Here is a 26,030-nt window from a genome sequence, read left to right as displayed (position 1 = left end):
CTGACAGCACTGCAGTCTTCTGTGCTGAGCCTGCAGTACCCCACAGCTCAGCCTTCTGCACATTGGAATGGTTTAGATCAGCTTAAAACCTCCAGTTGTGCCCAGCAGGGCAAGGCACGTGTCACAGGTGGAGACTGAACAGTGTGATACATATGAACATGGCCTGGGATGCCTACAGCCCTGGTCTTTGGGATACCTCACAATCCTGGCATTTCCAGGGCAGGCCAGTAAAGAAAAGGAGCATGGGACACACACATATAAGCTACTACAAACTTAAGAAATATTACTCCGAACATTTCAATTATTACTTCTGGCTCTTCTATGCACATTTCAATTTCCAGTTATTGATGGCAAATAATTAGTGACACTTATGAGAAATTTGTGCAGAGCAAAACTCTTGAAAAATCTCATTCTGGTCCTTAGGTTCTTTGTGGAAGACTTTAATCATTGATATTGCCACTGTGTGAGCTATAAACAGTAAATCCAGTTAACAGGACATAGGAAAGGTCAGAACACTGAAAAAATGTTTTCCTTTCATACTTACCTTCAAACTCAGACCTAGCAGTAACTTCAGGTTCATCAACTTACAATGGCTACCATAAAAAAAAAACAACCCATCATACTTCAAATCATTCAAACACACATCAAAATACAGACGTAGTAGACTAGCAGAGTAAATTACTTTTTTGTTAGTCTCAGTCTGTGATCTCCTAGTTTGCAATAATGATAGCTATGGGATATTTTTCAAGACTTTGTCCCAAGAGTCTAAAATTCATGTATGTATGACGCTAAAAACACCACGTCCCTTTCAGCCTTCATATTCTGCAAATTTTCTTCATGTCTCCATTCTAGTGTGTATCTAGTCACATTATGGTCACAACAGCTCTACCAGAGAGCTCAATTATTTAAGGAAAACCATACCAGTGTATCTACTTCTGTTCAGATTTGTTATCCAGATTTATTTATTTTTTTAGATAGAATATATAAGAACCTAATTTCCCATTCAGCAGCTTCAGTCATTTGTGGACAACTGATTTACTTGTGGATTATTCCAAACCCCTCAAACAAACAGGGCATTATAGTTCAAATGACTTCATGTGGATATTGCCAAGTGGATAAACATAACACATTGTTTGTTTCTGGATTTAGACCTGTTCCTGTCACCTTTCTGGTTTATATATTTTCCTTTCAACAATGAAGTTCAGCTAATTTCACCACGTTGGCTGTTATTCATATTTGGATACCCACAATGACAAATACTGCTCAACTATGCCTTCATAAAGTTGTCCATGTGGGTTTTGTAACAGAAGCAAAAAAAGTTCAGAGATAAATGATTTAGTCTCTATAGCCCTTGGAAGTTGGTCAGCCTTTGACTGCTGAAAGAGTAAAGGAAATGCATCTTGCTCTGAGTAATGAGTGAGGAGAGAAGGATCTATTTCTTAGAAGTAAAATGTTACCTAAAGTATGGATCAGCTCGAATAGGGATTTCAAGATGCTGCTTTGTAGGAATTTGATAGATTTCACATCATTGGTTGACCAATTTATTTTCTGCCAGCCAAAACAATGTTTGTAAACTGCACTGCCTGGTGACTGATGATGCCAAGGACAAACAATGAACAGAGAGTAAGAGAAGAGATTAAAAGAAGCTCCGTTGGCATAATGAGAAGAAATGGTCCTTCATCATCCTATCAGGCCTATGGCTCTGCAAGTTATAAATCACTGTCCATTGCCTCACAGCCTGGGAAAAGCACAGCAAAATAAATTCGTTAAACTAAAGTGTTCAGAGTGCTGCATGTATTTTTATGTGGTAACAGGTTTGTTTTCCTGACAGCTTTACAGAAATGCCTCTTTTGTTGGACTTAATCCACGCAGACATAAACTGAGCTGAGTTCATGATATACATTAATATCTATGCAACAAGAAATGTGAAGCACACTTTATTTTATAGTGTAAATCAGTTACAGTACCAGTTTGAAATAAACAGTGCTCTTTCATTGCCTCTATGCCAGATTCAGAAGATAGGAACATTCTACTAGGTCTCATTTCCTTTTGAATAATTCAAGCCAAATGAAGATTGGTTTATGATTTGCTGCAGTTTGAAACTCTCAAAGTAAGTTTAATAAGAGAGTTACTGACTGCAATCATCTGTTTTGCAATGAGGATATTATTAAAACTAACTGTAAAGAGGGCTCTGGACCTCTGAATTTTAGTATTAGGGAAGAATTGCTCTTTGATGTGATTCATGTAGCACCATTTCATATATACATATATATATATACATTTACACCCACTAATGAAAGAAATTCTTTAATTACTGATGATAATGAACGGCTTCTCATTGAATGGTATCGAAACACCCCCATCATGAACAGACTCTTTTTTGTATTATTTCTTATAGTTTCCGTGCATTCAGAATTGCAGTCTGTAAGTGAAAAGCACTTTCAAGGTAAATTGCTTTGACATTAACTCTTATTTATATCGCAATATGATTTGTATATACATCCATCAAGTAAACCTAAAATTAACTACTTTTGCAAAATTTCTCAAGAAACTACCCTCATCATGATACAATGTATCTATCATAATTTCTCATTTCATATGTCAGGAAAGAACTAAACATTGGTTTAAGGACATTTAGTTTTCTTGTGAAATAACTTTCTTGTGTAAAGATTCAATTTAATCTAAAACAAAAGACACAAGAAATTCAGTGTGCAGCATCATACATTATTAACACTGATTAAGGAAATTCCTCTGTCATTAACCTCTGTCATAGCAATATCTAAATTCAAATAAAAAGGTTTGAAAATTTAGTTAGTGTTTTCATAAGAAAATAGGTAACTAAATTGCTTATAATACAGGAATTGAGAGAAAGTTGAGAACAGGTTGCAAAAAATCTCCTAAAACCACAAAACAATTGGAAAACACATTCTTATATGTTGGTTTGGAATATGCTGTACTAATATTAACATTTTATACTATGGCTATCCCTCTAACCTCTGCTGAAACTTGCAGTAATGTAGGCTTCAGGAGCCCGCATAAAAAATACTAATCTTTCAGAAAAACTGTGCCAAATTACCCCAAGTTTTACTAGGATTAGATGGAAAAGATTCAGTCTCTCATAAGCAATCAATTTTTTACCGTATGTATGTGCTTTGGGTAGTTATTTCTTTATTTAGTTACTTCAATTTTATTCTACTCTAATTGTTTCAATTGAAATGGAAATAACATTGTTAATAAACTACTAGCTCTGGGCTTCAGATTACCTGTGTTCCCAGAGGAATTTTGAAGTTCAAAAATGGGCACTTGTTCTGAAAATCTCTAAATATGGTGCACCAGAGGCCACAAGGTCTGACACAGAGCTGTTTACACAAAGACTACATTACATTATATGATGCAAGTGCCTGAGTTAAATGTTATTTCCGAAGGGAGGGTGTAAACCCAAAATGTACCTACCTACTAAACCCTCCTCCCCACTCTGATGAGGTCTCCTCTGAATAAATGGGAGTGACAAACAGAAGATTTAGTCCATAAGTGCAATTAGGTTAACTGACTAAAATCACAATGCCTGTAGTAGACATTTGTTGTACATAGAGCATAGAAGGGTGCCCTGCAGTCTAGCACAGCAGAGAAGTATTAACTCAACCCCTTTCAAAGAATGAAGTAATTTCAGAAAGCAAGCTCATTATATGACTTTGTGATGAGTCACTACCTTGAGCAGTGCTAAAATTCCCTTTGGTACTATGATGCCCCATGAAGTCCACAGGCCTAGTAGTGTGATGGCTAAAATCACTGGCTGGAGAGTGGGCAAAAGGGATGGACACCTACATAGTTCAGGGGAAAGGGAGGAGAGAGAAGGACATCAGTTTTCTGCAGGTTCTAAGAGATCTGAACGGCTGAATTGCAGTCTCTAACATACATGATCAGAGTGCAGGAGGAACACTGGCATGGCTGGGTCTCGAATTAAGAGATTCACACTGGAGAGAAACACTTAACTCAAAGGGATGCAAAACCCGTGGAAAGTTTCAAATGTGGGGAGACTTGAAACATTAGTAGCCAAAGTTTCCTATGAAATACAGATAATGTCCAACAGCATGGGATGTTTCTATACCACTCCCCTTCTAATCCAAGGGTAAATATTTGCCAGGATACCAGCAATCCAGAGTTGATTGTGATCCAGAGAAACAGACACTTTCATATAGTTATGTAGAAACATTTGCTTCCTCAAGACTAGGAAAGGTTGGGAACAACATGAATGGGAAAATGTAAAGAGAAAAATGTATGTGAATCTCAATACAAATTACTTAATTTGGGATATTTAGAGGCCAGATCTAATCAATCATAGCTCCCCCACCACGAAGGGATAAGTGTAGCTCAAGCTCTTTTGGTTCAGTACAAAATAATGAACAGCTGTTAGAAATACAATAAGCATTCATCATTAATTGAAAAGAAGAAAAATATTAAAATTAAGAGCAATTAAATATTCTAAAGCAAATTGAGAAGTGTGGAAAAAATGAAAGGAAGCCTTATGAAAGCACAGAGAACCAAAGAAACATCAGCCGTGACTTAGAATCTTTAGCAGGTGGCAACAAGATGCTAATAATGACAGAGTTCATGATAAATAGTAGCAAGTGTTTGAAGTTCAAGAATGATAGCTGAAAACCATATTAAATTTGCCAAACATAAAAGTCTTGTACTGGCTCCCCAGAGCCAGGAGTGCTGCAGCTCCTCACTCTTCCCTGCAGCACAGGAGGTGCAATCCGGTGTCCAGGCAGAGGGCTCCCACCATCACACAAAATCAATAGGGCATGGATGGGCTGTGAGCATAGCTAGGTGTAGTTTTCTCCCTCCATGATCCTCTTTCCATGACTGGAAACTAAGGAAGTGGCTGTGGGATGGATAGGGAATGAGGAGTTGCTCTGCAGTAAATAATTTTGGGGTTTTCATTGTGTTTCTGGTGTAATTTTATATAACACGGAAAGACCCTTAGGAACTATTCCCATTTTATTAGGATGTTTACATAAATATTGAAATATCTCACTAAAAACAATGGGTCTGTATAACTGCTGTGAGCAGAAGACCATATTAATGGCATGGAGGCATCTGCTTATAGAGGTGTCATTAGAAAATTATATATTCCTATAAAAATACATGAGATTGGAGAGCATATTTGAAATACCTTCAAATTAGATAGAATGTGTTCTGCCTATGTGAGTGGAATCTAAATTACTGAACAATCTTTTTGGCCTTTAAGTTATTGTAAACATCAAGAAAAAGCAATTCTCTTGCTCTTCAGTAAAAAATAATAGCCTGGTAGGCAAGAACTCCATCACCTTTCCTGGACTGATTAAGAACTTACCTCTGTATGGTACTGTTACTCTTCTCAGCTGGAAAAAATGCAAAGGGAATAAAACATGATCTCTCATTATTCTGCCAAGTTTGATACTCTGGATCATCCAAACATGTTTTCATAAAGAATTATCCACATGCTTCTTTATTTTCTGAATAAAAATCTGTACAAAGGGTTGTTTTATTATTCTTCTCACCATGGATGAGTTCATCCAGAAAAAATTAGATGTAATTTCCTGTCTAATAGCCTGCTTCCTTATATTTCTTACCCTTCACAGAAAAGGATTTTTATTTTTCCAGAAAGAAAAAGATGGAAGGAAGGACAGGAGGAAGGAAGAGGTCTTGGAATTCAGGTGAGCTCTTTACCATACAGGGAACACAGAATTACTGTAATGTAAATACCTTTGTGCCATCCACACATCAGTCACTTCTCCCCACATTATCCCAGACCTAAATTCCACCTACTTACAAGCTTTATGTCTATTCAATGATCCATAGCTCTCATTTAATTATGAAATCAGAGGGAAAAAAATTAAATTTATAGTCCTAGTAGGATTCAGAAAGAACACATTCATGAGTGCAAGGAAGGCTCATTTAACACATTTGGAAGAAATACTTCAAGAAGTCTGGCTTAAGAGGACCCACAGCACATTCTTTCCTACATTTTTTTCCAACTTCTAGCATATTTTAAATGTGTTTTATGAACATTTCTAACCTCACAAGGAGGGTAATCATCAAATAACACCATAAAAACATTTTCATTACCTTTCCTCAAGTAACAAAATAAATACTAAAACAATAGAAATGTGTTTTTCCCCAGTGTTTTACATATTTAAAAGCATTTCTTGTTGAGTTTTGTCTGTGAAAAGTGATATAAAAGCAGTATTTGGAGGATGGGTTTCTAATTCCATCAGACAGAAAACACCAAGGCTCAGGTCAAAATCTGATGTTTTCATGTTTTTCTCATAATTTATGTATCTTTAGACGTAGGACTGAAGTTAAGGACACAGCATTATGAATCAATATTAACTAAAGTGAAAATTAAAAAACTATCAACTAACATTTGGCCAGTGGTATGACAAATTGGAAGGTAAGATTTTATGCAACAGAAAAGGAAAGAAAATTACTTTTTAAAAGGACTTCAAATACATTTTTGAAATAAATTAATACAATTTTAAATCCCATCAAACTGTAGGGATTATTTTAAACTAATCTTTTAAAATCCACTTTTAAAAATCCTTCTAGATGTAATCTATGGTTGAGATAAAAACCCAATTCCATTTTATTTTTTTTTAGTTGTTTATTTTCCTGGCAAAACAGACTATTCTATTTTAAATCACATGAGCTGCTATTAGAGTCAATGAATAATATTTCTTATGCAGCAGGGCTTAGTGAGTTCACATCATCTGTGGTTTATCCAAGGGGATTAACCATTTATAATCAAATCCAGGTGGATTAATCATGCCCTGGATGGGAAGACTCAGAGCTGGCTCTGTGCAGAGCCAGTCCAGGTCGTCTGGGCTTCTTAGGGCAGGTGTGGTGCAACAAAGGTACTGCTCTGTTTCCAGGCCACATCACATACAGAAAAAGCTTCATCTCTTCTCCACTGTGCAGCATTTATCAAGCCACACCTGAAGGCCCAAGATGGTCATATTCTCTGCAAATTTGTTATCTCGAGCCCATGAAAATAGGATGCAGAGACATGGGTGGTCACACGAGGTCATCTTGAGTGCCGTAGGATTTACCAGTCCCCCTTCAGATGCTTTTGCAGCTCTGAGCAGCTGCACATAAAGGAAACAAACCTTGGCTGCTGATAAATGAAACACTGGCTGCATTTGTCGTGCATCACACCACTTAGAAATTCAGTGTTTGCTTTGGCACCGTGCTGTCCCATTAAGTGACACAGTCAAATGGATGGAGTTCTACACGCAGGTGTAACCTCGGTGCCGCAGGGGCAGAGCAGTGGGGGCTTTGCAGGCTGGGTGCCTCTGAGACAGCACTGTGCTCCAGCTGTGCACAGAGCAGCCTGAGCTCCGTGTGCTGCAGACACAGACACAAGTCTTCCTGAGCTATATTCCTTCCCTCATATCTGTACAAGGGCTGTCTACAAATCAGTCACCAGCTCCAGCTCTGCTCTCATTTTCTGCACTGGCTTTCGTATGATGATTTGGAAGGAAAGAAAAAAAGCAAAAAAGCGGGTAAGAAAGAAGAGTTAAGGTGAAAAGCTTATTTAGCTACTTGCTTCATGTTGAACAAGTTAATTTTTATATTGGCTTACAGCAAATATTTTTTCATCACCTTCCTTATGTGCAAAACATCTCTTTTGGCTACAAAATCTAAGTAACAGCTGAAGGTGAAGCATGAGTTCAAACATTAATAGGAATATAAAGCTATTTGAATTCCACACAACAAAAACATGCAGTTTGCTAACAGATCACAGACACAGGAAATATTTTTGTTTTGCTTATCAAAAGCAACTCCATGATTGCATGGAGTATGAGTAAATTGTTCTTATAATTTCAGTGGTATCTCTAGCATATCATGTAATTCACTGGGCCCACACATTGGAAAAAAAAAGCCTACAGAAAATTTTGCTTTTTTATTGCTTCTCAGAAATTAGTAATTATTTAAAAAATACTAAAATGGAAACAAAATCATTACCTATATTGTTCAGGTCTTTGTAATATGCAAACTTGATAATGAATATGCGTTCTTGATAATGAAAAAACCAAACACATAAATGCATATTTTGGAAACTAGCTAGCTCCTTTACAAAGTTTCATCAAAAATCCTGAAATAATTTATGTGTTCAGACATGAAAGGGATCCTAGTAGCTGTAATTGCTTATTTTACAATAGTTTAATTAAAGTCCACATCTATTATATATACTCTCTTGTTTACAGTGAACAGACATAAATCAATGTAAGGAAAAGCAGGCAGTCTATTTCCTCTCCCCACCTGCTGACTCTACTGCCAACAGCCTGAGGAGAGGGCAGTTTCACAAGACAGAAGAATGATAAATTATCTGAATTTCTATTTCTGCACATTTGGACTACCTCTGCACCTTTTCTCACACACCCTTGCAGTTCTCCAAATAACAGAAGTACCTGTACTAATAAGGGTGGCACTGATGCAATGCATGGGTAGCTGTGCCTGATCACTGTGACCCCCTAGACTGAGCCCAGCAGATTCTACTGGTAATGAATGGTTTACTTCTGCAGGAAAGGTCAACTCTTGGTTACCGAGATCTTCATCTCTCTCAGCTCTGGGAAGAGAGATATCCTACCTAGTGAGAGCAGTCTTCTGCCTGTGCTTTGGCACTCCACACACCTGCCCTGCTGGGGGATAGTGGTGCTGTGACTGCTCACAGACAGACAGACAGACAGCACTGCTGTGCACACCAGTGCACCTGGGTAGCTGCAAGGCAGCTCTGGCCCTGAAACTGAGAGAGAATTTGGGTGACCTGTGTTTGTGTTAATGAGACCTGACAAAACATAGGGTATATGAAGTGGGGCACTTACTTCCAGAGTAGAGCAGGGCTGGCTCCAGACATCCAGGAGTCCAGGCAAAGACAGTTATTCTGCCTCTTTGCACCATCTGGAAAGATGCATTCACCTCTACCTACTTTGCACTCTATTACTTCAGAGTGAAAGTAAACAGTAGTCCTGCACATTAACAAAAAGCAACCTGAAATTCTACCTCTGATTCTTCAAGTAGCCTCAATGCTAGAAAATAAAAAGCGTGATGCTGTCCTAAAAATCACAGCCAGGTACATCACAAAAAAATGAAATAATTGCTTCTAATGGTACAAATGCACACCAGTTCTCATTCTTTCCAAGAAATGGTGGAACAAACTCACCAGGACCACAGATGGAAAATTAATAGTATCTCAGTTTTTTTTATATATCTCCTGACACAGAGCTTCAAGTGAAAATAAGCTGATAAAATGAGAGAATTTCTGAGAAGTGAGAACCATGGTGTATCAAACATGGACCACTAGATGCTTCCAAGGAATTTCGTGGGGGCTACCACCTGCTGACAGGGCTTGGACTCAAGGCGGCATTTCTTGCATCAGCTTATGTGCTCTTACTTGATAGATAGTGCAAGAAAATGAAGCATCTCAAGAAGGAACCTGCAGAAAACAAGTGACTGAAACGGAATGGAGTGCAGAAAGGACCCAATTAACAGATGTTCCCAACAAAATTTCTGTTCCAGTTATTCAACTAATAACTTCAGTGATGTAGGGTCAAGAAATGAAGAAATTGACTTTAAGTTCATTGTGGACTTGGCATTCAGTGGGATATGGGATGTTTCCTTTAACTTAGAAAGAACATTAATTTGAATTTGGATTTCCCATAGTCTGTTTATGGGCTCTGACAATTAGTGCAATACTCATATAATAGTGAAGGCTGGAGGGGAACCTTCAAGTTCATCTAGTCCAAGCTTCTGCTTAGAACTAATTTCAAAGGTTGTTCAGGACTTGAGGCAGAGAAAAAGCTACAGTGTGCAGATTCCACAGCCTCTTTGGGCCAGTGTTTAACCACTCTCATTGTGAAGTATTATTTTTCACGTCTTATCTCAATTTTGTTAAAATACGCAAAAATTGCATCTTAAAAGCACGCAAACTATTGCATCTTTATTCTTTTAGTGTTCACCTCTAAGATATGTTAAAAACCCCATCCTTTCTGTTCAGGTAACCATGAATCTGGGCTCCTCACATTCGTGAACAGTCTAACCACTAAACTAGAGCCAATCTCAAAATGTTTATTCGTCCCTGACTAATTTTTTAAAAAATTTCATTTTAAATGGCAAGTTATTAATTTCCATACAAATTAACTAGTGCATATATATGATGGACTTTCTTTTTTTTAATACACTGCTTGTAACACTGTACGCCTGGAAGATTTAGACATCAGGTCAGTGTCAGATCACTCCCCTATTCATCAGAAATTGTGCTTGTTACTGAATGAAACATGCCTAAAAGATTAAAGTTTTCCTGCTATACCTTCATCCTGATCCAGCATAACTGTCAGTGTATATGGAAAAAAAGAAAATAAAAAGAATACCATACACCTCTGCTGAAAACAAGTCAAGGGCAATAAACCTTACTGGTGATTACAAATTCTAAGTATTCATATGAATAATATGCCAACACTTTCTATAAAAAGTAAAAGTAAGGAAGTGAATTTTTAAGTTATGGACAATGAAATGCCATTCTCTTTTCTTCCATTTAAAAGCAAGATTACTCTGGACCTTTGGAGGAACCCAAAGTTCATTGTAAAGGAAAACAGTAGCTGCAGGTTGTACACAGCTAAACAAGAACAAAGCCATTCTAGTATAATAAGTCCAATTTAATATCTATTTCTCAAGGACTTTTGGTATCACTTGCCACATGTTTACACTAAAAAAGTTATAAACAAGATATAATTTTCTTAATTTAAAAAGTCCTTTTACAGTGAAAGAAAAAAGTAAGTATCTCATTGTAATTCAAATTTAAAATTCAAGAATAAGTTAAAAAACTGCCTTTTTCTCCTTGAAAAAATTAAATACCAGGTTCTGATACAGAAAATTCAATTGATGGTGGTGTTTTTCAGTGGTGACTGAGAAGTAATTCAGTAAGATAACCAAAGGTGAGCATTATAAAGTAAATTTTTCAAAGCATATTTTTACTTAACTGAATAAATAAGAAATTGGCTTATACTCCTATTTACCTTTGCTTCTATCTACATGAATTTTGAAAGGTGAATTATCACAAAAGAGTTCTGCAGTCACTAACATTCAGTGATAAAATGATCAGCAAATCTACAGATAGGAAATAACTTTCTAAACTCAGGCAGAAACAGAATGGTATTTTTGGAGGTTTTTGGGGGAAGCATGTCTGGTATTTTGATTTCTTTTTGTAGTTAAGATATGGACCAGCACCCCAAAAGCCCTGTGATGTTTATGTAATAAAGCCTACTTTTGAAGGGTGTCTGGAAAAGAAAAAACCCCACCTTTCCTACTCTTTCCTTGTAGCCTTCAGTCTTTTCTGTAGATTGTTGTATGGGAATACACAGTGATGTCATCAGTATTCTTTATCAAGAATCTACTGTTTGTGATTGTGGAATAATGTCTTTTCCTGGTTATTTTCACTGTGGAGACCTTGCAAGGCGCTCCCAGTTAAAAGACTGGAGAAGCCTCTCAGTTATCTGCTTTTGATAACGAATCCTGTTTTATCAGGTTAGACAAGCCTTGTTCTGTTCCTTGGGACAGTTCCCTGCCCTCTGTCTGTCTGTCAGCCTTTTGGTCGCTCCCACCCTGGTTCCCTGTTGACCCTTACACTCAAACCCCATCCTTGTAAAACCCCCATGTACTTAACCCAAAGTCCCAGACCAACAGTCTTGCCTTTGCCTCTGATCTCTGGGACTGTGCTCACGCGTGGCTGAAATAAACATCTCTGTGAGACCCTCACAAAGGCCATTCCTGCTTCTTCACCTGTTTCACTTCAACAAAAACCTCGACCACAACATTTCACTGTGTTCCTGAATCTGAAAATAAATTGGTAGCAGTAATATTAACTTGGATCTACACATAGAAATGATTGGATAAAATCAATCCACTGATTCTCATATGTAAACTAATATTGAAATATCAGCACTTGTTGGTGAAATATCAGTTCTTGTTGGAGAAGTAGCAGTTTTAGTTCTCCTTCCCCCTCACCCCCCAAAAAAAGAAAAAACAAAACCAAACTCAGAATTTCACAAAATAGCTGAAGAAAACAGAAATGTATTCCTGGTACATAATGCATGACTGAGAGAAAATTAAGATGTATTTAATTTGAGTGACAATGGAAAGACAGAAAATGAAATAAAGACAATAAAAGTTGTTAAATAAGTTTAAAAATAGAAAACAGAATATAAATTTATAAAAGCAAATGAAAAATGGAACAATGAATTAAATTGTAAGAGCAGGGAAAATTATGAAAAGCAGAGTAAAAAAGTAAAGATCAAACAGCATGAAGACTATGAAGCAGTAATAGGACAAGATGTGTAATGGAATCTGCCATATAGAGCAATAGAGAAAAGCAAAAGAAGGATACGATTTAGAAAGAGATTCAGTGTTTAACTTTGTAAATATTACTTAAGCAATTAATATTTATATATTACTTTATATATATGTTTATATAATATATGAAAAATGGTACTTTGCACCTTATATTAAGAGAAGAATTGATTATATTTTCAGTTAAAACATAGTGCTAGAATTTTCATTTTTCCCATTAAAAACTCTGTAAATGAAAAATATACCAAATAAATAAACAACTCCCCCCCAACAAACCAAAACAGAAGATGGTGCTCTGAGGTGGTCCAAAAATGTTACCTGTGCTCTTGTGTTACTTCAGTGCTGAGGTTCTTAAATGCTGAGGCTTATCAAATTCAACAGGAACATGAATGAGTGGATAAGGGCAGGAAACAAAATATATTGAAGCCTGTTCATAACTTTTTAATCAAGCCTAATACACAGTCTTAGGCTTCGATGACATAAGTTTTACAATGTGGAAGAAACCGTAAAAGTGAAATTTTAATACCAAGGGCATTCATTCAGAAAATGAAGTTAATTTCTACATGATAAATTTGAAATTAATAGAAAAATACTGCAGTTTTTGTGTCTTTGAAACATACAGAAAAAACAATCCTGACAAACACTGGTACCCATGGGTTATCCAGTGAAATGATAAAGGATCCATAGCAGGAAGACATGACCTCAAATTTAGAAGAGACCAGGCATGAAAGGCATCTAGGAAACAATGTATTTGGAAAAAAAATGTAATATTAACTCAATCAACAAAATTTGGATATTTCTTCTTCATCCTTATACTAGGACAGGATGTTGATTATATAGGCTGAACAGATTTTTAAATTTAATTTTATATTCATCATTTTAATTAAATACATAGAGTGCCTGTGTGTGTACAGCTGCCTGCAGCAAATATTTTTTTGTGAGCATTCCCATAAAGAAATGCATGGACATGTATTTATTTGGCTTTTAAAAATCAATTTATATTAATTCATTGAGCTATATATATTCTAATCCTGAGGTTTAACCTTGAAGTTATCTATTGCACTCAGACAAAAATATAAACTATTGCTACTTGTGTTGTGCAAGGAGAAGGAAGTCAGGCTGCTGCTCTATGCCTTTGAACCCAGAGCACAGACTAAAGGGCAGAAGACCTAAATCTGCTGCAGTGAAATGGAAACGTCTTGGAGAGAGGTGAAAACTGTCAGGGACAAAGAAACCTGGAAAGGAAGGGGAACTCAATGAACTAGCTAATTCAGTATCCTTACAATCATCCCTGATCTGACCTTTATGACCAATGCATCAAAAAATTCTTCATAGCAGATGTCTGGCCCTGTCGGGATCGAGGGCGGTCCCTGACAATCCTTTTTTAGGGCTTGCAGATATTCAGGGTAAGAGTGGCCAAATAAAAGAAGAGCAGTGCAATGACCACGGCTTAGTAACATAAAACACTTTAATAACAGTGAAAGTAAAAGTGGGACGAGGCCCAAAAATCCGATTACAGCAACCAAGGGGATGAGGCCTCTTTAGGAGCCAGTGCTTGTAGCCGAGGGTGAAGGGAGGTCCAGGGTTTAAATATGGGGTAGGAGAGGAGGTGGAGTTGAGGTTGGGTCCAATGGGTATAGGGGAAAGTGGAGCAGAGGTGGAGTAAGGAAAGGTAGGGTCCAGTGGGGTAGGTGGGGTGGAACAATGCACCAACTGGGGGCCAATAGGAACACAAGGAAGGGAAAACATTCTGGATATGGGAGTGGTGATAACTGACTAGTAAATTAGACATTAACGTGGCCAATCCCATAACTCTTTGGAACATTTCTCTGGGGTCACCACAACTTAAACAAGTGCTTCCCATGGTCTAGGGTTGGGATACAACTCTTCTTCAGTGATGGTTGCCTGACCTGGAACACCAGTCGTGCTGACTCCCACATGGCCCCATTTATTATCATCATTGTATGTATTGTAATAGCAACAAACATGAATCAAGTGTATTTAGTAGGATATGCTGCATAAATGAGGAGAAGAAAATTTTGTCCGTTATGAAATAAGAATCACAATAATCTGTGACTGGTGATCTCTCTCCAGGGAGAAGAAAAGGCATGGCTTTAAAGTAACCAAGCTGAAGTCATTACAGACTAGCAAAGGAGATCAAGTAGAAATAGTGTCAAACTATTTCACCCTGGCTTTAAGAGTCTTTAATGCAATAAAAATTATGTAATTATTATTTAATCACCAATTTTATTTTTAATTCCTTCTGTTAAAATGGTTTAGAAAGTCTAAATAGAAATAGTAGCTCTTTTCACAGCACCTATGTGATCAGTGTTTTGGGTACCTAGCTGGCAAGCTAGGAAGGAAAGAACAGGAAAGCAAGCAGAAATAAAGGTGATAGCAAATGTCTTTTGTGAACAAAACCACGAAATACCACTGCAGCCACTATAGGCATATTGACCTTTGAAATAAAGAAACTGTAAGGTAATTTTCTTTTTCTATCACGCTCATCTATGGTAATCTGAATGTCTATATTTATGAAGGAAAATCTTCTCACTGTATATTAATCTCTTTTTACCACTATCTGTATCCTGTAATCTCTGCCTACTTGTCTTTAGATTCTGAATGTCTCCTTCCAGTCCTGATCTTTTATCGAACATTTGGCAGGTGTCTAGGATGCCATAGATAATGACAGAAATTATAATTGCTTATCCAGTTAGTGGATTCCTTAAATACTGGAGTTTATAAAAAAAGCAGTATTATGCTGGTTGAGAATAGTTGGCATTTAAGAGACATGATCTTCTAGTACTATAAGGCCCTTGCAAAGCTCAGATGAACATATGTTCAGATTCAGATAAATAAGCTTGGGCTGCAAGTGCAATACACAGGGCACTGTATATAGTACACAGTACACTGCAACATAATCCTTTGTTGTAGCACACGAAAATATCCTCAAAAAATGAAGAAAACAGGTTAGTGTCTGTGGATACACAGTAGCCTGGGAAAGCTGTGTGAGAACAGAAAGCTTTCCCAAGGGCTGGCCTGGGGGCAGAGGTTTTCCCAGGAGCAAACAAAGGCACCTGCTACTGTTTACAGAGTGTGTATTTTGAGAACTCTGTTGTTTATAATGCAAACATCTGTGCAAGAGGTGTTGCTCGCTCTGACCAAGGAGCTGTATTCTGTTCTTGGGTTAGCGAGTGAGTGTACTTCAGGAAGGTAGTGTTACAAAAAAATGTTCCTTTCCTATCTGGAAAGGAGACTTTGTTGCTGTGTGTTTTATTATGGCCATTCCAACAGCTAATCTCTAATTAACAGCAACAAGTGTCCTATTTGTTACATAAGACAAGTGTAATTGTGAACTATTGCCATCTATATTTTCATGACATCTACTGCTGTAGTGTCAGAGATTAAACTATGAAAGAAGGAAAGAGTACTTTGAATAATGAAATGCTATTTATAAGCATGGTCTCATTTCGCAAGGAATATGCGTGGAAAAGAAATAATTTAGCTGTGATTCAGTCAAAGAGATCATGTCTGGAATTACAGGTAATTATAATTTCTAAGAAATTCACCCCTGAGTTTGGACAAAGTGTCAAGGACTCTTGATTAGCAATCTGCCACCTTTATAATGCTGTAGAAGGCACAGGAAGCAAAGAGGGCAGTCAAATCAACCTTCATTAATCTTGTATGCTTAAGATTACAGCTCTTGTATAAATAGAAAATTAGGATAAATTACCAAGAGCCAGTGTTCTGCCAGAAAAAAAAACAGTCTCAACAACTTTTTGGCATAAAACTTTGACGGTGTTTTAATCCATATTAACTGTCTGAACTATATTGTAAGTTTATGTCCCTCAAGCAGATGGCACTCCAATTACTCATAGTTGTAATAGCCTTTTTTCCCACTTCAGAGAAAACTAATGTGAGCTAAATTTTAAGCAACAAAGCAAAATTTTAAAATTGCCTTCAGCTGGTGAGCTAACTGTGGAGGACTCCTTAATCCTTCTACCTCTATTCTTGTGGAAATCCTTTAGGTCTCTTTTTATGGCATAGTGCTTCCTCATTATATCATCAGATGTTTTTTCATTAAGCTTGAGGCAGATACATCAAGCTGCACAAATTACAGTGTCCCTCAGATATAATTAGGTTTAGAATAAAAAAAGAAGGAAGATAGACATTTTGAGTTACACTTTCTTAACTAGGATATGTGTCTTAGAATATATCCAGTAATTAGACTCTAAAGCTGTTTTAAACTTTTTTCTTTAGCATCCTAAATGCTCACAGGTCTTAGGGAACAGTAGCAGGAAACATTTTTGAGACATTGATATAAAATCTGAATTTGTACCTGCAGATCTTAAAGGAAGCGATATTCACTTCTGATGGCAATGTTTGGTACATCCCTGTTAATATTCTGTATGTCGGTTTCTTATGGACCAAAACCCAGGTTTTGAGAACTCTCATGGTTATATTTTTGCATTGAAAAATTAGTTTCTGAGACACAATGATATGTGTAAATCTCTCACTGCCAAAGTAATAAGGCAGAAAACTAAAATGCAGGATTGGGGTTGAAACAGGTCAACAGAACCAAAACAAATAGGATCTGTTTCCAGTGACATTTTCTGTTAGAGCTTAGAAGTGATGATGAATAAAGAAATACTAAACCAATATGGTTTTTACTGAGGAACGTTGCTATAAGATATAAAGGACTGAGCAGTCTGAGCCATACTGGAACAACATTTAGGTACAGGTCATTCTCATGCAGAATCTCCTTTTTCTAGGTGAAGCTGATTTATAAGGGGTAGGAGATTCCTTAAGGATGGGGAATACTAAAAAGTGTTTTGTTGGGATTTTTAATCAATGCATTTAAAAGGAAAGCTTAAAAACTGCATTTGAAAATGTCTGTGATTGAGAAGAAAATTATCCCACCTAATGCATGAGCTTATGCAAGTTCACAACAGACACAGCTTACAGAGAGGAAAGGAGGTCTTTGAGGTGGTCTAAACCATGTGATAATCTGTTCACAGAGCAAACTGTGCCAATAAAAACAAGCTTCTCAGTTTGCAAGTCCCGGTAAAAAATCCATGAAGCTGATTATGTAAAGCTTAGTGTTAACCCACAACTAGTGATCATAGTAAATGCCATTAGTTCACATCCTCTAATAATACAGAGGAAGGATGTGTATGGCACATTCATCTTCCCCATGTTAACTTCTGCCACTTCTGTGCTAAGCCGCAAAGAAGTTCCATTACCCTTTCTGATTTATGACATAGAAATCTCTAATTCAGACTTATTCACTAGAAAATGGGCTAATTGGTTTCGTTGTAGCCTTGAAGCATTAGAGCTATTTTTTTAGAAAAAAGAAAAAGTAAGCTTCTGCATTTAAAATTGTGTAATCATTTACATGATGTCACCCTCTCCTATCAGATCATTGAAGTGTCTGCAATTAATAATCTAGTTTCAGATTAGTCTGAATTGCTTTGCAAAAGTAACTACTCCCAAATTTAAAAGGTATTTGATCAAATTTGAAATCAAAGCATTACATTTAAAGGCCAGATTCTCAATAAGCATAAATGAAGGCATAAAAACTTATACAAGATGACCACTGGGCTCTTATTCTTAAGCACAGCAGGCACCTGACACTAAAAATACTTAATACTTTTTTGCCTTTACCACACTGCAATTATTTTAAGCAGTTCAACTTATCATTGAAGTTATTGCTGCAGTATTATACTTATTAAAAATACCAAGAACAATCACTCATCTTGTTAATCTACTTTCTTGCTAATATAAGTAGCTATAGTACAATATGTTTAAGTACAGAAAAATGTCATTTAATCAACTCTGCGAATTTTATTCACTAAATGGTAGTAGATCTGCCAGTCTTATGTGTGTTTTTAATTGTACTTTCACTGCTTATTTTAATGTAATAAAATGTTCTTCTAGTCTGTGTACTAGAGAGATACCAAGTTTACCTGGTACTCCTAACACCAATATCTATGCCATGTGCCATCTGGAAGGTCATTTTTTTCCCCAAGTCTTGCAGAAATATCCAGATTTTATTTTCCTCTGGTGCAAACAAATTCTGGAAGTCAGTATTATACCAAGTATAACCACTATGCAATAACTGGGAATTCTTGCATGCTGCTTTTCCACAGTCATTTACAAGACATTAAAGTCTTACATACTCCCAGAACATTAACATTTTACCTTTTTTTATTTTGAAGGCCACTTCAAGGAAGTTTGCCATTTCCTTTCAAATTCACTTTGGTTGATCAAACATACCCTGGGAAAGAAAGAATTAAAAAAAAAATTGTTTTAAAATTGCCTTGTTTCTTACTGCAACTGTCAAAGGTTATACTTTTGAGATTTCAAACACTGATCACCCATGATAGACACTCTGAACATTGATAAAAGTAGGGACAGTGTATTTTCTTCATGCAAATAGATTTTTCTAAGCATCAGGCATGTTCTGTTGTTTTAGATACAAAGTCTGTTCTCTTCCACTACTCACACCAGTGAAAGTACAGGCTTTTATTCTTGTATGATTCCAGAGTGCTCAAATTCACTGTATTCTTCAGAAGTTTCTCATTTTGTTTGCCATTACAATTTTCAAAATAAAATTCTCTAGCTTGACAGATAAGTTTTCATTGCACTTTGAGGTTTTGTGGTTTCTTTCCAAACTATGTACACACACAGTTGTCAGATTTATCATAGATGCAGGCATTCAAAACATTTTGAAGTGTTTTCTCCAACCAGGGCATAGTACAGGATATCATTAAAATAAGTTATGGAACTATGTAATGGTGCATTTTGTCTAATGGTAGAGAATAATTAAGCTATAAATACATGTTTAGATTATATTAAGTGGCATATTTTCCAGTTGATGCACAGGAAATTAGCCTTAAAAGTCCTATTAGTGTTAAGTGGAAGCTGTACTACTAAATCTGTTTGCATCACTTTAAAGGTTTATCACTTATGTTAGAAGTAGTCATGAAATTCAGTGAGAGGAAAATTGTACTTTTCTTACCATATAGATGTAATAGTTGAAAAAAATCATTATCTGATAATATTCATCTCAAAGCATAATTTGTAACTTCGGCTACAATAATTCATATATATTTCTCTGTCAGATGCAACATAACTCATCCTCTGAATTTGAAATAGATGGTAGATTGAAGCAACGTACTTTCAAACCACAGAACAAAATGCTAAGGCCAGCAGCTTCAGGATCCAAATCTGCTTCTTATTCCCATTTATTTGGTTAGATAGATTTATGAAATCAAAATGGATGATACCAGGGTGGAAGAGTTACTTTCTGTTTGCCTGTTGGCCAGTCAGAAATTATCACAATTTTTGCAAAAAATGCCATCTGTGTAGAAGAGAGATTGTCTGCCCAGAGCACAGCCAAAGTCACAAATCTCTGGCAGGGAGCTTGCACAAGTGTGAGAGAGCAATTTCCCCCCTTTGTCTAAACCATGGCAAGAATCCTCATAGAGAATTATCTCAGGTCATCCAGCTATTTGGAGTTTTTGTATGTGCAGGCATGACATACAAGCAGGAGATTTCAAAGTCAAAATTAATGGAAAATGGGAAAAGCCGTAAATATATATTATACTAAAGCAGGTAAAAGTGATGCAAGAAAAGGCACATATTTTATTATTCGTGCCCTGAACAGTTTCTTTCTCTTGAAGAGGGTCACCAAGAGATACAGGTTCCAAATATGACAAGCCAAATGTAATTTCTTACCACAACAGTCACGCAAATGAAGCACCCATACCTATGAAGAAAAGAATTAGAAGTGTAGTTTTAAAAACTAACTTTTACAATATTATTTAAAACGCATAAATCAAAAATTTTAAATATACAACACTGATGCCATTAACAAACTGCCACGGCCCCCATTATCTATAGGAAAATTAATAAAACCACATAAACCCCAAACCAAATAAAATATATGTACCAGTGTGTTCAAAGTTCAGATTTTTCTTTTTAAAATGGCTGAACAGGCAGGTCTACAATAAATTCCTAGTCTGCTTTTAGATCATATTAGGGCTCTCAATTGTAAGAATGAATGTCAACAGAAACATAAGTTTTTACAATTATTGTGTTTAAAAAAATATTGTACTTTTTAAGAAAAAGATGTAAAAAAAATTATTTCAAGAAGTGTTTATATTTCATTTTGGTCGTTACAGTTTCTAGCTAGAAAAATGCAACTTGAAATTGTTAGCATTTCACAATGTTATGGAGCCTGCACAAGTCATTTATCTGAATGTCCCCTTGCTAACTTCCTGCTGTGCTGAGGAATAATGATAAGGTGTTTCCTATCACTACATTCTTTGCTATTCAAATATCTTGATACGTTTTCCTGCAATCTAGAAATTGCAGTGATGAAAAAAAAACATGGAATTGACTCCCATTCGCCAGCACAGACAGTAAAAAAAAAAAAAAAAAAAAAAAAAGAAAGAAAATAAAATCTCAGAGCTCTGAAAGACAGTTAGTGCAGATTCTTTGTCCCTGGATTATCCATTCATCTCTAAAGGCAACCTGAAGCACCTTCCATGACACAGCTACTCCAAGTTTCATACCAAAACCATAACCAAGACCCTTCTGATATACACTGTTAGTGCTGCTTGTCAGCACCTTTGATGGATATACCCTTGGTGAGAAAAGCAAATATATGGCAAAAGCAGAGACAGGAATCATCTGCAGCTCAGCACTGCTTGGTTACCAACTGCTGCACTGGACCACTAAAAGTCTACCCTGATACACAGGCTCAGAACAGTGCATCCAGAGATGCCACTTTGCATTCCTTCCAAAATAAACGGTCCTCATGTACATTAAAGTATCAATTTTAAAAAAATTACATATTGTGGACTATCTTCTGGGAAATCAGGTAGTGCTAATTTTAGCCCTATATAGACAAGAATATGTTTTATTGCATGTAAATACAGTAGACTTAGACCAGCTGATGAATATTGATGTTAACTTATGAAAATTCATAGTTTACATGGTTTGCATAGATAAAACAGGCACACACTTTTCCACTTGTTATCTCACCATAAAATTCATCCTTTCCAAGTTGTGCAATGCATTTCAAGCTTCAGGATCTGGCATACATGTACCTCATAGATATTCCATCTTCTGAATGGAATCTCCTTCTGGAAAAGTATGTCCTGTGATAAACTGCACACAGTAAGATTTCCCATTTCTTAGAACAGCCTCTATAAATGTAGATAGAGTTTGTCTCCCCTTCAAGTAGAATGTTGGCACATAAAAAAGCATTTTGCCATTTCCATTGTAACATTCTCTGGATTTTCTACAACCCATGCTTTTAAAGGAAGATTTAGCTCCACATTTCCATTAAAAAGTTGCTTAAGGGACTGAAAAAAATACTTATTCTTGAATAAATATTTTACTTACAAATTTGCCATACAGTCTTTTTTGTGAAGAATTATTCAATCAAGCCAGGTATGCCAACTGTCAGAATAAAATATTATGTATTTCTCTATATACAAGTTGAATTGTACACACACTTCCTCCTTTTTAAAGCTAAGGGGAACCTTACATTTAACAAGTAAATATGAAGCTTATAAAGCTTCAGATTTGAAAAGGTGATGGAGGATATATGTTTCTGGACCCTACTCTGGGAATTTAAAATTATGTACATTATCAAAAATGGTGTTGCATGCACTAATATGAATAATATTTTTATTTCCATAGCACACATAGAATGTGATCAATCCCATAAATAAAGCCACATTGCTGGTGATTTCTCATTCAAGAAAGGCTGCCCTGGGTGAGATTTACTGAGAAAGATAGACTTTAAAATTGATGGCATGCTATGAAAATGTTAGTTTGTATATCATACATAGAGCTATGCCAGTTGTGAATTTTGATTTTTTGTGCGATTTTGGCAGTTGAGAAATGTTCTGCCTCAACAACACTAAAGACACAAAAGCCTCCATTTATCTACATCATGGGGAGGCAGAGCACAAGACCTTTACATTCTGCACTGTTTCTTGTACGCTTCATCCATCTTCAGTGAAATGAGTCTCAGCTGTAGGAGATGCGGCAGAAGATGACCTCATCTCCAGGATCTAATGCTAAAAACAGCAGAAAAGATAGGAAAGGTAGGCAAAAACATTTTTATGTTGAAAGCAACCATTCACAGAAGTTTTTGGACTGAAGGAAAACTCTCTGCCCACAGCAAAGGACTGTTCTTCTGGAGGAGATATTGTCAGAATTCAGGTGGAAGCAACTTTATTACATGAGCAATAGTGCACTCAGCTTGAAGGATTTTAAGCATTCAGATTTTCAGAAACTTTGAAATACCCACTATTTCTGAGTTCTCAATATATTTAAAACCTCCACTCACTTTAGAAAAATTAGTTTGAGAATTGCTTCTAGCAAACGGAAATTTTAAAAATATAATAATTTTTAAAGAAAAATATATTGGTTTTAGCAATTTCAATATAAGTAAATGTTTTTTTTTCATTTAAGAAACTATCACTTTAAACTTGTATCTATTTTAGCTTTAATGAAGGTTTACATCTGACACTTTCTCTATGAGTTTGTTAGGATCTAGGACAGTATAATTTTAAGAATCTTACCCTTCATATTTTCTGAACAGGCTACATCAAAGTCCTTTTAAATTTAATTTGATTTAAGTTTCTCTGTTTGCATGCTCTCAAAATATTCCAAAGAGCTCTTTATTCCATATATATTAATTTTATGCCAAATTAAAAAGGACCATATCAAACCATCATATATCTGATCTCATTTCCATCTCCACTGTGCATATCCCGGCTGTTTCTGCATTTAATACTACAGTGAGAATTAGCCATACAACCTGCCTCCCTACATATTTCTTCCCGTGATGTGTGGACATGCTATTAGAGATCTGGGGAAATTACAGCCAGGAAAATCATTCCCAGGCTGGAGTTTCTCCTGGTTCTCTCACAGATCCGTTCCCAAGCTGATAACGTGTTCAGCTCCGGTAGGGAGTTTTTCCCAGGACTATAGTTTTGTCAAAATAGAATGGAATTAATAACATAGATTAGCACCTGGTGCGACCTTGGGACCCGTTCTGAAGTGCTGTCCCAGAGGCATTTTCCCAATTATCCAATGAACTACTGTCTTGTCGCAGGTCCGCAGAAGACCCTATAAATAGAATCGCATTCTCAATAAAATCGCCTTCTTCCCTCAAGGAGGTCTGTGTGTTGCTATCATTGCTTTCTCCAGCTCAGTAGTGACAATGGTGAACAGAATGTATCCCTGAAAAAAGATAGGATGTGTTCAACACAGTGTTTCATACGCACTCTTCATATGCGGGATTTCTATGTTAGTTAAGTTGCAGCAAGGAACAGAATATCAAAATACAAGCTAAGTGAGGGGACTTCTTAATTCAGTCCTCTCTTGTCATTGACAACTGTATTATGTAGTCTTGCCATAACAGTTTCCTCTTAATTCTAAACACTATAAAATAATACAGTATCTAAATCCACGCCCATGAGTGCCTTGCTGTTGGGAAACTGGGCAGTGAAAAAACAAACCTCAACAACAAAACAACATACATAGGAAGACATTTGATTTCTTAATGAGGTATAACATACTCAGTTCTTGGACTAGAAAACCTTTAAGGTTCATTAGAATGCTTTGATATTATTTGAGAATTACTATTTAAATGGTTTGTCACACTGAGCAATTTTGTAAAATATTTGTAAGATAACAAGGATCATAAAAATACTGCAAGTAAAAGTGTAATAGATATTTAATTAGGGACAAAAAACATAATGCAGTGGGAAACATTCATTAATTAGATGCTATTAATTAGATGCTTTGAATCAAAAAGAGGTATAAAAAGGAGATTTTAAGCAGCTTTATTCACAAGATGTCACCTTTTACATGTGTCAGCTAACTTGTTTTTCCATATCAAGAAGGTGGTATTTATGAACCTTTGGTTCTTTGATCTCTGTCACATTATTGTGCTGCTTACCAAAACAAAACTTAAAACCCCATCACTAGAAATGTGGTGACTAAGAAGCTTCCTTTTATAAAGTTACAGAGGTTTTTTACTTAACTGCAATGACATTTTCTGACAGAGAATGATATATGACTGCCCTTGTACATGGCCTTCACAGAGTATTGTCCATAATGTTTTTAGCACTAGGTCATTGCCAATGACTAATTCATGTCAGAAAAAGTTAAATAGTAAAAACCAAACCAAGCTATTTTCTAGATTACCTAACCAATTTATTTTCCAGAATTTTCATCCAAAATCACTTCTAATTGAAAACATGCAAGTATTTTAACCAGATTTATAAATGACACTTCCTACTTCTCTTTTCCTCATTTTTTACACCTCTGGTAACAGACTATTTAAGCTGATATCAAAGACAGCTTAATTCAGAGCAGCAGTTCAAAATCACATCAATACAATGGCCAGGGTGTAGGTTTGTGATTGCCAAATTATGACTCCTAGGCAGTACCTATCCCACAAGATCCTCTCAGGTTGCTCATTTCTCCCACTTTCCACAATTGTCTTCTCCTAGGCTGACTGGAAAAGCAACATGTGATGTTGCTTGCAGCATCCTATTAGAGTGGAAAAACTGAAGATTACTGTCTGAAGCATGAGATTTCATTCAAGTTATTGAAGCAGCAAAACTCAGATAATGGTAATTCAGTATTTTTTCATCACCCAGTAAATCTTACAGCAGTAAATTAAGGGCTGTTAGTTAAATATTTGTTTTAATGTGTTTTGGAGAACATATTGAAGTTCTGGTTTTGTTAATATTGCAGTTAAAAACTTTTTTGCTACCAAAAATAGAAACCAAATGATCAAGTCTCAGTTGGTTCCTGTACATGTATATTTCCAGTAATTAGTATTGCATTAGTAATACATTAAAATTCTCTATAAGCACAATCAATTCTGAAGTTAGTTAAATACTAAGCTTTTCCTCATTATAATGCCATTAAGGATGGAAGTGGCCCTTGATGTGATTAATGGGCTCATGCAGAAATTTGTGCTAAGCACTAGTCCATTGCTGGTACTTGTTTTTTTGGTGGCATTTACCTTGTATCTTTCAGGGACCTTTTCCTAAACAGTCAGGATACCTCTACCTGGCTCCAGTAATTTGTAACCTCTGCAGCTGGGAGAACAGGATACTGAACTGCATGGCACTTCGTTGAAAGCATTTAGTTATTATTAAGTAAAGTTATCCTACCAATAGGACTGCAAATCTACTGACTTCTGTGGTACCCGTGGGAGGAAACTGTTCAATTAGGGGGAAGAAAGTATTTCTTTGCCTTGATTAACTGAGATTAAAGTGACTGTGCTGCTGCCCAAACTTGGCAATAGCCCTGGTCATGTATCTCAAAGAGCTTTAGACTGAAGGCCATAGTAACATCGATCCTCTTTTAATACTCTTATTTTAATGCACCTCTGCATTGCTTCTTTCCTCATTTTGCAGTGGGTCTTCTGTGTTGGTTTTTAGCTTGCCATTATTTCAAGAGCAACTTTGGTAGACTTTCTTTTCTTGTGGTTACTCTTTCCTGTGCTCTCAAGAGGTTTGTTATGGCAGGAAAATAGACTCCAAAATGTGCATTTTGCATTGACAGCAAAGTATGAGTGGGGTTTCCAAAAATACTTC

The 26,030-nt window shown here is 36.2% G+C and overlaps 1 long non-coding RNA gene across 1 annotated transcript; it reads right to left on the bottom strand.

The window, feature by feature from the left end:
* Window positions 1-6,564: 6,564 nt before the first annotated feature.
* On the bottom strand, window positions 6,565-24,990 carry LOC148223953 (uncharacterized). Its single transcript, XR_015803557.1, has 5 exons — window positions 24,870-24,990; window positions 21,439-23,655; window positions 20,128-20,158; window positions 18,589-18,664; window positions 6,565-7,498 (listed from the first exon to the last, which is right to left on the bottom strand). It is a non-coding gene; the product is annotated as an uncharacterized LOC148223953 (long non-coding RNA).
* Window positions 24,991-26,030: the final 1,040 nt, after the last annotated feature.

The sequence above is a fragment of the Sturnus vulgaris genome, chromosome 4 (genome assembly GCF_052056855.1).
Source record: "Sturnus vulgaris isolate bStuVul1 chromosome 4, bStuVul1.hap1, whole genome shotgun sequence".
In the NCBI taxonomy this organism is placed as follows: Eukaryota; Metazoa; Chordata; class Aves; order Passeriformes; family Sturnidae; genus Sturnus; species Sturnus vulgaris.
This window is presented reverse-complemented; position numbering and strand designations above follow the sequence as displayed.